Source organism: Ambystoma mexicanum, chromosome 7q (assembly GCF_040938575.1).
Source record: "Ambystoma mexicanum isolate Mex_15411 chromosome 7q, UKY_AmexF1_1, whole genome shotgun sequence".
Lineage (NCBI taxonomy): Eukaryota > Metazoa > Chordata > Amphibia > Caudata > Ambystomatidae > Ambystoma > Ambystoma mexicanum.
The window spans coordinates 622,084,432-622,099,375 of record NC_090941.1 but is presented as its reverse complement, the minus strand read 5'-3'; the positions used below and the strand labels follow the sequence as shown (position 1 = coordinate 622,099,375).

Below are 14,944 nucleotides of genomic sequence, written 5' to 3'. Positions count from 1 at the left end.
CGAGGGAGATACCTTTGTGAAAGCGTACAAGGTCTCGATGTATCCCCCTCCCTCCCTCAGAAGGCTGCCAAGACATGAGAACAGAGCCCCGCTCTGCGCTATCACGCCTCCCCCGACCTGACTGGAGCCGCTTCAAAGACTTGTAGCCCCACTGCAGCACCCAAGGCCGCGGCCAGCCACCTGCATTATTTACAGCACAGCAGTAAACCTTAGTTTAAACTCAAGAACCCCCTCGTAAACCCCACAACCCACCGGACTGTCTCAGACTTATGGCCCTGTGCAATCAGGACACCCAACACTTTGACGACACACAGCGAAACGTCCATAACCACTTCTAACAAGACAGAAAGACCTGTACCACCCGCCCCAGTCCCCGAAGCTTAGCCCCTCGACCTACGGTCCCGGTCAGCAGATCACAAGTAACCAGGCCTCGATATATTATCTCCAGACCCCTCACAAGGTGCATTCCTCCTGTGTTGCATTAACCTATTGAAAGATTTACTAAAGAGAATAGAACTGTAAATGACTGAATGACTGCGGGGTGCATGGCAGAGGGCAAGTAAGTCAGGAAAGGCATTCATCTCTGCCACAGGCCGCCTCGGCACACCAACACCGCCCGGATGAACTCAAGCCGACCTGCCAGGCCCAGCCCAACCCACGAGGGTGACCAGTGACGTCCTCCAGCCAAGACCAACCACACCGCAGCAGCACCTATAGTTAGTCGTCGCCACCCAATCCCAATGAACTTGTGCCCCCTATAGTATGTAGGTTTTGATGACGTTTTTTGTAAATATATACGCCTGTCTTTGCTATTGTCAGACAGAGCGCTCTCGGAGTTTGCAGAGTTCTTTGCATGCCCAATTCTGATTGATAAACTCCCACTTACGCTCACCCGCACTCTGTCTTGGCCTTATTCCCATTTTGGGAGAGTCCTTCATTGTCTCTCATTGCGGGGAGGGTCGTGCTGTTTGGGGACGCTTGCTTTCATGATCATGTAGTTTTATTTTTTTGTTATTTGTAAAAATGCCATCTTCCACTAATATTACTGATGCTACCGGTTTGGGGGCACGAAAGAGGCCATACGGAATTATGGGGGGAAAGTAGCAGGATGTTTTTCATAGCTCGCCCCCCACTCCCCTGGCAAGGACAACCCCAGGTTTGCCGAGGGTCACAGACCCTGTGACAGAGCACAAAGCGCACTGTGCACACAGAGCAGAATCCATTTGAAAAACGCAATGATCACAGAGCCTGCGAATCTGGGGGCTCAGGGATGTAATCTGCTCTGATGCGAGGACACTGTGCACACACAAAGCAGATCACATTATCGAGCCTGTAGTGATCATTGCCCTTGCAAAATAGATTCTGGTATTTGTAATCTTGAGAAGATGGCTTGGAAAGTACACGAACCATAGTAATGTACGCACGTTCATATCTTACAATGGTTTGTGTACTTTTCAAGCCATGAAATAAATTAATTATTTCGAACATCCTTTGATCAGAGTTCAACTGCCAGCTCAGCCCCCTCTGAACTCTGCCTCCTTGGAACTCTGCCCCTCATCGGAACTCTGCTCATACACTGACCCTTGTGGGATCCCCCTTCACATGTTTCCATTTCCACCACTGCTTTCATGAATATAAAACGAAACCTGCAGTATATTGAAACAGGAACGACGTTTGCTGTGTGCTGGAGGATGGGCATGTTACATGTACTTATAATATCCTGCGCGCTGATGTCTAGGTGAATGGGCCACGCCCAGTGGATCTGAGATGTAACCAATAGCAGCTATCATTTCCCTGTATGCCAATCACATCACGGACTGCTGTATGAAGCCAGGGACGTCATTTAGGGGTCGCTAGAGGTTGCAACTGCGACCTTTGAGGTCTCCCTTGCAACCTCTGTGGTCTCCCTTGTGATCTCTTGTTCAAGCCCCTTAAAAAAAGAAGAAAAATAAGTACAGGAGTGCCACAAGTCTAATGCTTTCACCACTGACCCTAAATAAGAAAGAATAGGAATACCAAATAATGTGTCTTTCTGGAATTGTATACAATAATTACAAGACTCATCAAAGGTTTATTTCAGGCACACTTCAGGGGGTGAGTCACTGATTTAGTCTGTTCTTAAACGCCTCAACTCAGCCTTTCATCCTTCTGAGGTCGATAAATGAGTACCAAAACACAGGTTAGGTGATATTGGGTGTATATTTTTTCTATATAAAGTGCTTAAGCGTAAGTGCTATATAATAACACATCATTACCATTTGGTCATGGACGTCTTCTTGCATTCACAGTAATTTGGTAATATGGGTCTATGCACACTGATATTAATGACACATATGGTAATCCATTCTTGTATGAAATGTTCATCACATTATAGTGATATTGTAACCATATTTTTTGTAGGGTACAATGCTTTGTGAAGCCACTTCCTGTGTTGTCAACGGGTGAAAGGCCGTGTTCCATCGCTAACCGCTATCACTTTGGAGTTGGAGTGGGGTCAGATGACATCTCTTCCTGTGATGTCATCAGGGTTCAAGGGTTGTGTGATGTCACTTCCGCTACCCCTGGCATTTTGGTGAAATGACGTCCCTGCTAGAAGCATAACATGCATCCTTGTTTCTTTCAGTTTGCACATAGGTTTATTGTCCAATCAGCAGATAGGTTTCACATAATTCCAAACAACGTATGGATGTTTGGTTACATGCAGCTTTGCCAATGAAAGGTTTTGCACAGCGCTGTTCTGCTTCTTCGACGCCAGTTAAGAGTGCATTGTCTTGTGAACTCTCCACATACTGTACCTACCTGAATTTCCTGACCTGCTCTGAGGAAGTGCAAAGTGCGAAACATTGAATGATAGAAAGACACCCAGTTAAGCTTTTTACTGACAGGGCTGGGCAGAGCGGCAGGTTTCATGGATTGATTCAAATTATCTGAAAAGTATTGATTTTAGCAGCAAAATACACTGAACACACAAACACTCTGGCGCAGGGCAGGACGCGTGGTAACTGATATGGCCTATTAAAAGCACAGCCTATGCCTCCTGTGGCTACTAAGCACAGCGAAGCATATTGCATGCTTATTGAAAGTTCTGTTTGCGCTGATCTGGTACATTAAGTAGTACAATCATTCTGCTGGATTATTTTTGAAGGTACAATCATTCTGATGGGACATAATAAAGGACACAGCGGCTTTGTGGACTATAGAAATTCTGGAGCTAAATAGGAGGCAAATGTGTTGCTGCATATACTAACTCCTAGGGATAGTCACAGGCACAGTGACATTTAGGCGCGTGTAATCAGGGGAGTTGCTAGGTCTGGAAAAGACCCGGGGCTAAGCTGATGTCAGAACTGTTGGGACTGGGGGCTAGCTAGTCTTTTGGCTGTAGCTCCTGAGATTCTATCCGGGGCTACAACCAAAAGATCAGGGGCTATAGCTCCCTTAGCTCCCCCCCCCCCCCCCCACCCCCAGCAACGCCCGTGCGTGTAATGCACACAGCCGCATTTGCTTAGTACAAAGCGCAATAACGCTGATGCGATACATTGAAAGGCACAGTGGCTACGGAAAACAGTAAAAGGAAAGAAGCACAGTCATTCACTATGAAGGGGCCCATTAAGAAGGCTGGGGAGGTGCAAATCTCCGGTGGCGCACATTAAAGGTGCACACACCTGACAATGGACGTTACCAGGAATGACGCTGTCGCAGAAACACAGCGGTCTCCATTGGGAGCGTTAAGAGACCCGGTGACTATGCTGAGCACATTTACACGGTGACAGCGCATGTGAAGAAGGGCATTAAGGAGGCGGAGCAGCCCCGAGGACCAGCGATCTCTTTTTCATTCGGGGTATTCATACAGCATGGACCTCGAATCCCGAGGAGGCAGAATGCTGGCAACCTGAGCAAGGTAGGAGAGAGAAGGGGAGATGCAACGAGATGGGGGGTGGGGGTGAGGAGGGAGAGGGAGAGACCTGATGCCGACGGTATCCGCGATTACAAAACTGTTCTTGGGACCTCGGATGTTATCACTGTATATTTGGCTGCTGAGTGAAGAAAACACAGGAAGGGCTCGCCAGGCACCAGGGAGTGGTAGGAAGAGTGCCGGAAACGCTACATACGTCTACTCATCTATTTACCTAGCTTCTCATTGGCAGGGGGGCACAGGACTAAACTTTTACAATTTGCACAATAGAAGGAGGAGCACTGGGCTCCGCCCCACGCCTGCTTATAGGGAGACCCATGCCCCCACGTTATATGAATAAGAAACGCATCACAAACGTAATGGCGCGGAATGAAATCTTTCAGACCTCAGGTTAAAGGCAAATGCCCCCCAACCCCTCCCCCGCCATCCCCCCAGCAATTACAGCTGCATTTTCAGACCTACTCGGGCAGCTAACTTGTGCATAACTCATAATTCTTGCAATCAGACTGCGTGAGTGGGATTTGATTGTTCTGGAAAAAAACAAGGGCTCGTTCAATCCACACATTTGGATTTGCTTTAAACTCTGATGCTGACTGAGTGGGGGCGAAAGCTTGGTCAGCTCAAAGCCGACTCGCTTCACAGAGATTGTTTCCTATGCAATGTAAAAAGGTGTAAAGGGATCTTCTATCGTACACCTATGCCATTTTGACAGCCACCTTCTGCTTTTAGGATAATTCATTTAAATCATTAGCAGGCTTTGGAGCGTGTCGTGGTTTGTGAAGACCGTCCGAACATTACAATATGTATCGTCTTAAACCGCGTGCATCTCTTGAAATGAGTTATGTTGAGTGGCAATGCACTCTTAAGCATTTGCAAAGCCAACTGTTTGGGCTTTTGGGTCGGCAGGGAATGGGCATGTTAAAGGCGCTCTTATAATGGCACTATTAGGCCATACGACTGGGGCAGCTGAACAATGGTGCCAGTATCTGGGCATATGTTAGGAATGCCTGTTAAATGCTTATCTAGCACCTTTAAAAGAGCCAAAACGGTTGGCTTTGCCAATGGTTGTTTATAACAGGAATTACATGCAAGGAACAGATCCAAGGACACACATGCTGCTTATAAATCAAGTGGATGAATACATACTTTTGTTTATGATGCCAGGAACTTTTTTAGAGCTGAAATTAAGTAATTAAGTAATTAAGAAACTGCTTAGAAAGCATCCCTTTGAAGGCACAGAGATAGCTAAATGGAGGTATTCGTTTTAGGGGTGGATGGCCAGGTATGTGGTGAGAATGACAACATGGACCAGCATGGCCAAAAACGAGCAATGGGGGCAGGGGTGGAAACCCAAACATTATCCACAGGCGGTGTCCCTTCTCACATCTCATCTTTTTCTCTCCCGTCTTCACTTACAAGCAGTTCTCCAGCCGCTCTCTAGGGGGAGCTCCTGCGTACTAGGTGATGCCCAATACTCAGGAGCCTGTTTTAACTCCCGCTCATGAACTCTGTATATGCGGCCACATTATGGTATATTCAACATGGGTGAGACTTTTTTCATTTAAAGTACACTGAACCACTTCTAGGGACACCCAATTTCACAGTTTAGGCATGTTAAGATTAACTGATGTGTCCCATATGACACACTTTAAGTGGCGAATTTGAGCCTACTCAGCATTTAGGCCCTTGACTACATAACGGAAATCTGTAACAAGCAGTCAGAAGTTAAGTTTTGATGTCAAAGAGCTTCCAAACTAAACTGTATTATATTTATGGCTTGCACAAATCACAAAATAAACCATCTTGACAATGTATAAATGATTATGGAGACATTTTAAGAGTATGATTGTGGCTTTGTTTCCCACATACCAACTGGAAATCTACAAGTAGCAAATGCAAACCTGACCCCCCTCCGGCCCGTCCGGCCCTCCCATGATTTGTCACTTTACTTTCAGGATTTAAATAAGGTCACCTGCCTATAGTCTTTAGTCTTTATTTGGCACAGGCTTGCTGTGGACATGTACTTAGATCAATTCGATTTTACACTAAAACGAAAAAGTTTTCGACGTGCCACACCTCATAAATATGTAAACTTGACAGTTTCTTTCTTTTGCTCCGACTTGATTGACTACCGGTGCTTACCAACAAGTGGATTGATATCCACTTGCTCCCTCAAGAAAGACGCTGTTGCATCTGTAAAAATACTGCTGTTAAGGAAACTACTATACATCTATTTGCAGCTTGCCCGGTCCTGGCTAAAACCTATGAATTATGCTACGTGAACCTGGTTCACAACTTGGAGTACATAGTTGAACCTTGGTTCTGGTATCGTAGCTTAAATTCAACCAGTATAAAAACCCACATAGCAATATATAGCATTTGGCTGATGATTGAAAAAATTCTGGGTATTACCATCTAGCATATCCAATCTTTCAATACTCTAGCAATATACTGTGTTAATCGGGTGGGACCTCTCTATACGAGCTGTAGTAATTTACATCCTGGAGGGCCAACACTGTATGGTGCTAATTATGGTTTCGGTGGGGCCTACTTAACCCTTATTATCATGGCTGGGTAATGAGGTGGTCTAGACCCCTGAATAATGAACTTTTATGCACGCATACTCGAACTATGAACTGAATTGAACTGCTGTTGGTATTTTTTATGTTTATTCGTATCTCCCATTAAGAATTTGTACCTGCATCTTCATGCTGTTTAGTATACCTGGAGATTTAATGAACTGGAACATTAGTTTAAAAATTAGTTTAAATGAGGTTAAATGAAGTTATTCTATTTTTTTTAACTTATTTTAACTGATCCTACTCTAATGTATTTTCTTTTCTCTCTATATATTCTTTATTTTATATTTGTAAATGTATTTGAATTATGCGTAAAGTTTATATTTAAACTGTCTCACATTATTAAATAAATCAGTAAACTTGACAGTATATAAACGTTATTTTGCTTTGTGAGGTTAATTGAAGAATAAGCAGATCTAGTAGGTAACTGGAGCTGTTTGCAGACTTTCAGACAAGAATGTGCCCATGACAGCTCCAACCCCCTAATCATTCACGCACATTAAGCATACTTTTATTATTATTATTATTATTATTATTAATATTATTAGGATATGTATTAAGTGCGGACCTAGCTTCGAGAAGCAACAAATTGCTTTACAGTCGTAGGGGGAAGAACAACTTGAGAAAAGCAGAGTAAAAGGGAGCAGGGAGCTAACACGGGAGGACGAGGGTGGCCAATAGGCACCAAGGGATCTGCAAATAACCAGGGGAGGAGACAGTGGAGAGCGGATCACAGTCTCAGGTAGGGTATGGAGTGCAGGGTGCTTGGATCTAGGTGTTAGGGAGGGGCCATTCCTTGAAGTGGAAGGTCTTGAGCTGTTTCCTGAACTGTAGAAGTGACGGGGCAAGTCTGATGTTGACAGGGAGGAGTCCAGAGTCTTGGACCGTAGACACAGAAGGCCTCTGATTCTTCCCTCACTGCACCATCAGAGTTCAATTCAGCCCATTTCCTTATTTCTGGCAGCTGGTCAAATATAATCCAGTGATCGATTCCACACTGACTGCTCTGTCTCCCACCATCCACTACGAAAAGCTCACATCTTAAATGTGTTGCATCAAATTGCATTGCTCATAACAAAACCTTTTTTTTGTATGTATTCGCCTGGCCCTTCTTAAGATGCTAGGCTGTGTAAGCAGTGTCACAGATACTGACCTCTCCTGCCTGGAGCGAGGGACTGTGAAGGGGGCAGCTACAGCCCAAATAACACAGTGGTGTTGAGTTGCCTGCATTGTAGCTGATGCCCGATACCCAGGCACCTACAGTGAGGATAGTAAGGCCGCCACCAGGAAAGGGATTGAAGACTGCACCAACGAGACAGGAAGCCTGGCAAGTCACATTGAGCTAGGCAGTCTCATCTGGCCACCTCTGAACTGGCACCACCCAGCTACAGGAAGTAAACTCCCATCAGCTCCACACAGCATAATCAGTAGTGAGGAATCATGGGAATTGTGGGCCAAAACATCTGAGGGGTAATAGGTTAGTTACCTCGGCGGGTGAAGCTTCTTGCAACACGCAGCAGATGTAGTTTTGTTTGGTGATAAAATTACACTGATGCACGCAGGCACAACTAAACAAAGTCTTAACCTCTATGTGTTAGAGTGGTTACATAAATGTTATACCTGGGCGCCCATGTTTCATGTCAACAACGTTGTACTGATCAGATTACGCGTTTTCTTTGATTATGATGAAGCACCAAGTACCAAACATACATTCATTGACTGACACGCTGCTTCTTCCAAGTAATTTGACAACGTACTCACACCACAGTGACCTGACGGTGGCGTGGAAGAAAGAACACTTGCAGTGTCGTTTGCTGGCCGCTAGAGGTCACGAGTGGCTAAAAGACACTAGAGACAAACGCCGGCGAAGAGGCAAACACACCCGACGCGGTAAATGAATTGAGTGAACCCACTGATCACGGGAAAATGTGTGTCAGCTGAGAAGAGGCCAGGAAAACTTTCCTCGGATTACTAATATAAACCACGGGGCGGCCAATGCTGCTACGCGCTGGAAAGAAGCCTTAGGGGCAGCATCGCGACACACTGTCCCATCCTTTGGTGGCTAAACCAACACTATATACCCGTTGCTTAGAAACGTTGTGTTAGGTCATGCCTGCAACCTCCAACAAAAGGCATATTGTACCGGATGTTCTCATTGCGTAGAGACAATGGCGCAAACATGATGTGCGCCAGACCCTATTACACACAACAAACTGTAACCATAGGGCAGAGAGTGGTTCTACTCATTGTTGCTGCTCGCCTGACAGTACATGCAGCAGGACCATAATACGGGTACCCTGACTAAAGTGTTCGGCTCATGCAGCAAGGAAACAATCAAATACTGCAGCACTTCTCAGAGATGGGACCAGCTTTATGGCAAAGTAGGCCTGTTCTATTTCCCATTAGGGAAGCGGCAAACAGTACAGTAGCGCTTTCCTCACTGGATGCCCCAACAGCACCCATGCCCCAATGCAAGCCAAACGAAACTCAGTAGAGATACCCATCCTCCTCCTCCCCAAACACACATCGCCTCAACTCTCGCCCAGCTCCACCGGCTTCCCGGACACAGGAGAATTGCCTACACGGATGCTGTACTGTATTCAGCTCAAACCCACCACCCACACAGACACAGCTTACAGAAAGTTTGCACCGTTGCAACTGCAAAGTTGCACGGTATTAGCACTAGGGCAAAGTTTGCCCTATTTTTAAATACACTGGGACACATTAGAAAACTATTGCACCATGACAAGGGCAGTTTGACATATTAAAAGCACCAGGGCAAAAATTGCCCTAGTTCAAAAAAAGATACATTGTTGATGCATTTTTGCATCAGGGCAAAGTTTGCCCTAGTGCTAATACCATTCCGTATTAGCACTAGGGAAACTTTGCACTGGTGTACACATGCAGTAGAAATTCATCTTTTTTGCTCTAGGGCAATTTTTGCCCTAATGCTTTTAATATGCCAAACTGCCCTTGTCATGGTGCAATAGTTTTCTGATGTGGCCCAGTGTATTTAAAAATAGGGCAAACTTTGCCCTAGTGCTAATACCATGCAACTTTGCACTTGCACCAATGCAAAGTTTCTGTAATCTGGAACCAGAAGTGCAAGCCAACATCTCCTACACACTCCACTCTGCATGCTAACATGCACGCAAAAACAAGCATTTACCCACTGGGCACCCAGGGCATGGAACACCCGACCAATTCACATCCCACTGCACCCTCCGTCACCACTTTCTGAAGAAAGCCTCAAAACATACCATCATCTCCACACCTAATACAGCCTCTGCGCCTGAAACCTGTAAGGTGCTGTGAGACCCGCTGGGTGGGGCAAGCGCTGAATAAAAAAAGATATGTAGTACACAGTAAGCTTGCACATGTCTTTATGGAATGTTCAGGAGTACAAAACCTGTTTCGTGGACTTGCTACTATTAAGCAGAACATGTGGTGCTAAATGCTTCTGCTACATTTGTTGCTGAAGTTAAAACTTTAGTAAAAGGACCCAGAATTCATAAAAGTTAACTCTTTACTGTAAACCCAGAACAGACTGCCAGGGCCTGTACTCCATAAACGTATCCCACTACAATGCACTTTACACTGCCAGTTGCCAGTAAAATACTAACCTAACCTGCCCCCTCTGTTTCAGATCTGCCAGTGTGCCTGGAGGCCATGCAAATGACAGTGGAGTCTGGTACATGGCCTAGTACGACAACACGCAGCTCAACATAAATGCACAGACTCACTGAGCTATTCTATGAATATTGCAGCAAATCGGCAATGCCTTTTCACACTGGGGCTCTTTCTTTACACCAGGGAAAGGAGATGCAACACGCGCCGTCTCTGGATCCAGGTTATCCCCTGTTTCTCTTCCTAAGCTATCCTGTTTCTCTGTATGCTGCATTTGATCTATGCTTGAGAAAAGCCTAATACGTTTAAAGGTCGAGTTTTAGAGCCAGAGTCTGACTCGCCCAAGCTCCCACTAAAGAGGTGGCTATGAGTCAGCACTATAATTAAAGACAACACCTACCAATTACCGCTCCAGTGTTTGAAAGTTCTTACCAAGAGGGCATGTCCTAACTACTGGGTAAGGCGAACCAAGTGGGTATTGCTTGAATGAGTGGCAGAGTCTAGGCGCTCCACCGGTGTCTCGACCTTGGTCTTGTAGAGAAGTGTCCTGCAGACACCATGGTCTCGGGCCGAGAACCCCTAACTGTGAACACTGGCATTGAAAGGGGTCAACCCTGTCCCCTGAGACACAGGCTGGTGACCTGATTTAGTCTAGACTGAAACTTTCAAAAACCCATTTGATTTGCAAATACATTGCTCATACCCAGCGTTTAGTTATCTTTTCATGAGTGAATAGTAAAGCTTAAGTTATTATACAGCACTTACGCATTTTTCTGGGTCATTCTTAGGGTGCAACGTGTTCCACCGGAGGGCACGTCAGGACAAACAAGGGCACATACAAACAGGTAACTCTGTAAAGTACACATGCATAAAAACAAGAGGTTCCTGGGCGTTCTTTGGAACATTTTGCATTTGTACAGCGTAGAGAGCAAAGCAAGTCATTGCCAGTATTGCGACTGGAAGAACACACACATGATATTTTGCACTAACATGCCAGCACTTACCTCCCGTAAGAACACACCTTTGATGGCTGTTCCCCAACATGCTAGTATTTGCTGCATTGTGAACACACATGTGATGGCTTTGCCCCAACATGCCTCTATTTGCCCTTGTAAGAACACACCTGTGGTGGCTTTGCCCCCAAAATGCCAGAATTTTGCCCGGTAAGAACATACATGTGATGGTTTTGCCCTAGCATTTTAATATTTACTGTGGTAAGAGCACACCTGTAATGGCTTTGCCCCAACATGCCAGTATTTGCCACTGTAAAGCACACTTGATGACTTTGCCCCGACATGCCGGAATTTGCCCCTGTATGAACATCCGTTGCTGCATCGCCCAATACTGCAGCATTTAGACCATACAGCATTCTGCCCCTGCCTTACCGCACGCACGCACCCACTCACGCAGGGTTGCCAGAAATTGAAACCCACTTACAGCCCAACTTGGCTCTAAAACAAGCCCAAAAGCAGTTCATTGGCACGCAGCCTATTCAGGCTCAATGTTTCATGTATGTCAAACAATGAGAAGCACAGCAGAGTATCTTCTTGTAGTTTCTGAAACTACATTTCAAAAACCAACAAGGGCATGCTTTATGCTGACACTTCTTAGCATTCTGGTACTTGTCTTCCATTCAAGATGGGGAGAATATTGTTGGCTCAGAGAAAAGTAGCCATCAATAGCCCCAAATTGGATGGCCCACCCACACTCGCTTTTTCCTGCACAGTGGGATTTTGTTAACCCCAGTTGTGCAGGAAACAGCCTAATCTCTCATCCTTGCCAACAGGCCAGATACTTAACCCACACACACACACACACCCCCCCACACACACACACACACTGACCCAATGTTCACGTTCATTTCTTTTTCTGACCTATTGATTATGCATTTTGGTCTCCCACCAGATTCCTTCAGCTTTGAAACCCTTTCTGCTTCTTGGAGCAGGCAACAGCAGGAAACAGGGAGGGGAAGGTGATTGGCACCTCCCTTCCTAAATCCCACCTCCAGCAAAGCCATGGAATCCCTCTCCTATAGGTGTCAATGGTTGGTGTGATTCTTACCATAGAATCCTACAGAAAGAAAGTTTACCACATCCACAGGATGCAATGACTGTGGATGTTAACATTAGGCACCGAACTTGGTGCCTAAAAACGAACTAAAAAAATCATCATGAAACCCAGGCACAAAGGAGAGGGAAAGCTGCCTTTGAGGCATACCTGACGGTATGGACCACAATGAAAGAGCACAAGACAGCAGCCATTTTGGTAGTTTCTGCTCTTATGATCCTTTTGCATTCTCATCTCAGGTGTACTGAGAATTCTGACAGGCTCAGTGACTGTAGCGGAACCAGCTGCACTTCCAAGTGTAGTGAACACTTGGGAGTGCAGGAACAACCTTTCATCCAACCAAAGACCACCAGGTTTGAAAGAGCTTGATCAGTTCACAATTGGCAGAAGAGAGACTTCCAGTCAGTGGTGGGCCAGCCTACAGCGAACTCTGGAGGTTTCCCGGGGGGCCTCTTTTGTGCGGGTACTCTGGTTTTTATGGTCCTCTTATTCTCTCCTCCCATGCATCCTTTCCCTTCCCTTCCATGTCTCCTCATCCCCACATCCCGTCTAAGTATATCATTTGTTCTAGACGTTCCAGAAAATGATTCCTCACGCTTAAGAAATGTTATGCTTTAGTTTTTGGTAACATTAATGACTCTTTAATCCCAATGTAGGGGCAGCTCTATGTTTTCCAAATGTTCTTACAGCAGCTCCGCCCCACCCCCATCCCCTTAAGCCCTTCTTCTGGGGTGCAGCTTGATGGCACAGCGTATTATGGGGACACTTTGAAGAATATTTCCAAGGCCATTTTGGTTCTGAGTCCGCTCCTGCTCCCAGGTTGGGTGGATTGTGAGCCTTCCTAGATTTGGCGTCACGGGTGCCCTGCAGGGGGAGTTGCGCATCTATGAGTATTCCCCACCCTCTAATTGAGGTCCAGTAATCAAGCGTGCATTGGTTCAGCCAAGCATTAGATTAAAGACCCAAGGTGGGGAGAAGCAGGGCTCAAGTCGAGGGTACACGCGGGGGGACGGAGTACCCCCACTTTATTCAGAGGGTGGACTCAGTCCCCCCCAGCTAAAACGAGAAACATTGAATGTCCTCTTTGAAATTATGAATTAAAGACGACTTCGGGGATCGAACCACAATCGTCAGGTTTGTAGGCCGGACACTTCACCACTGGACTATACTACCTGATGAAAAATAAACAACTAAAGGTGAAATGTTGCATTTCGGTACTGCAAGTCCCAGGAAAAACATTGTATTGGTTCTTTGAGTTTAAAACATGCACAGCTGTTAACATTTTCAAAAACACTATTAGAAGAAAATATCCTCTCTTGGTTTTGTGTGTGTCGATTTTATGAAAGGCAAATGCCATTTGTCTTGTGCAATTTGGGTGGTTATGCAAAGCCAATTTAATGAACTGTGCATATTTCACCTTGACATGCTAATTTCGGGTGACGTTGCATCCCAGTGTGTTTGTTGATGAGTCCCCCCACTTTCATTTTTAGGACTTGACCCCTGGGGAGAAGGAATTCTATGGCTCCCACTTTGTGGAAAGTTCTTCCTCTTAAAGTACACAGTAGATTTCATCATGGCGGACTCAAAAGGCTGGTGAATAATCATCTCTTAGACAGAAATAAAAATACTACTTTATAACATGCACTACAAACACAGAAGATGCAGCAGACTTGCATTACATTCTTAGATGCAACACATGCGCGCAGTACATATCATCAGTGCTCATACATGCAAACATGTATGTTGTTTTTCAATGATTTTCGATGCACATTACTCAAATGCTATGCCCTCACGTTGCAGGTGCACAGATCCTCAACTCTTTTTAAAATAATTAAAATGGAGTTCCCCATGTTAAAATAAATAAAACAAACGCAATATTGGGACTGAATTAAGGCCATTGAGGGTGTGGGTAAATACATACAACTTTCAAAACAATGCTAAAAATGGGAGCGCAGATGTTGTAATCGTTGACCTAGGCTAAAAGTCCTCACAGCGCGTAGAGCATCACCAAGGCATTGCAATGCCCACACATAATGTCAGGAGCTGACAGGGCGGGTGATCTCCCACTGCCAGCCCCACCACACACAACCCTTTTTGGAGTTCATTCGCATATTCCAGGCCAGGGGGGCTGCCCATGTTTTCACTGATTTCATGCAGGTCACAGAAGGGTCAAAGGAAGTTGACAGAGTTGAAAGTGAGATGGGGAGTTCAGAGGGTTCAAGTGAAATAGGCGTATGACCTTGGCCCATGCACGATTATCCGCGAGACTGCTCTTCCCCATTCATGAGTGAAGGAGACTGCTGAGTAGTCATATGGGGGTGTGTGATACTCGGATGGATTTGAGTGATCTCTTTGTAGCAATCCTGTCATAGCGTCTGAGAAGCTCTTTGAGGGTCCTGTATGCTCAGATTGAAAAAGAGGGCTGAAGAAGTTGGGTCTAGTATGGAGACTGACCACCCTGGGGATGTTTCTGTACTTTTTTCCGAGCGATCCATGGGAGACTCTGCTGACAGGTCAATAAGGATGAGCCTAGTACATGCAAAGCCGCCTGTCTTTCCGAGGAAGCCGTCTAATGACGGGGAGGATTTCAGCCTCTTCCTTGAGTACATCTCTGGAGAGGCTGGGTATGCAGAAGTGCTTGGTCATGATAGCCAGTGCCCAGGATGTTAGCTAGCTGAGTACCGTAGGCTTACGTAGGAGGATGTGCAGGGTACACTATTGAATGACCACAAGTCAGAGTAGGTCGTCTGCATGTTCA

At 45.6% G+C, this 14,944-nt stretch overlaps 1 protein-coding gene and 1 long non-coding RNA gene across 3 annotated transcripts in view; one reads left to right on the top strand and one right to left on the bottom strand.

The window, feature by feature from the left end:
* Positions 1-14,944, bottom strand: part of STARD13 (StAR related lipid transfer domain containing 13) — a 634,151-nt gene that overhangs the window by 260,345 nt on the left and 358,862 nt on the right. The window lies entirely within an intron of this gene.
* LOC138528851 (uncharacterized) overlaps positions 3,563-14,944 on the top strand; it is a 28,619-nt gene continuing 17,237 nt past the window's right edge. The window contains exon 1 of the long non-coding RNA XR_011284267.1: positions 3,563-3,898. This is a non-coding gene — a long non-coding RNA (uncharacterized lncRNA). The remainder of the gene's footprint in view (positions 3,899-14,944) is intronic.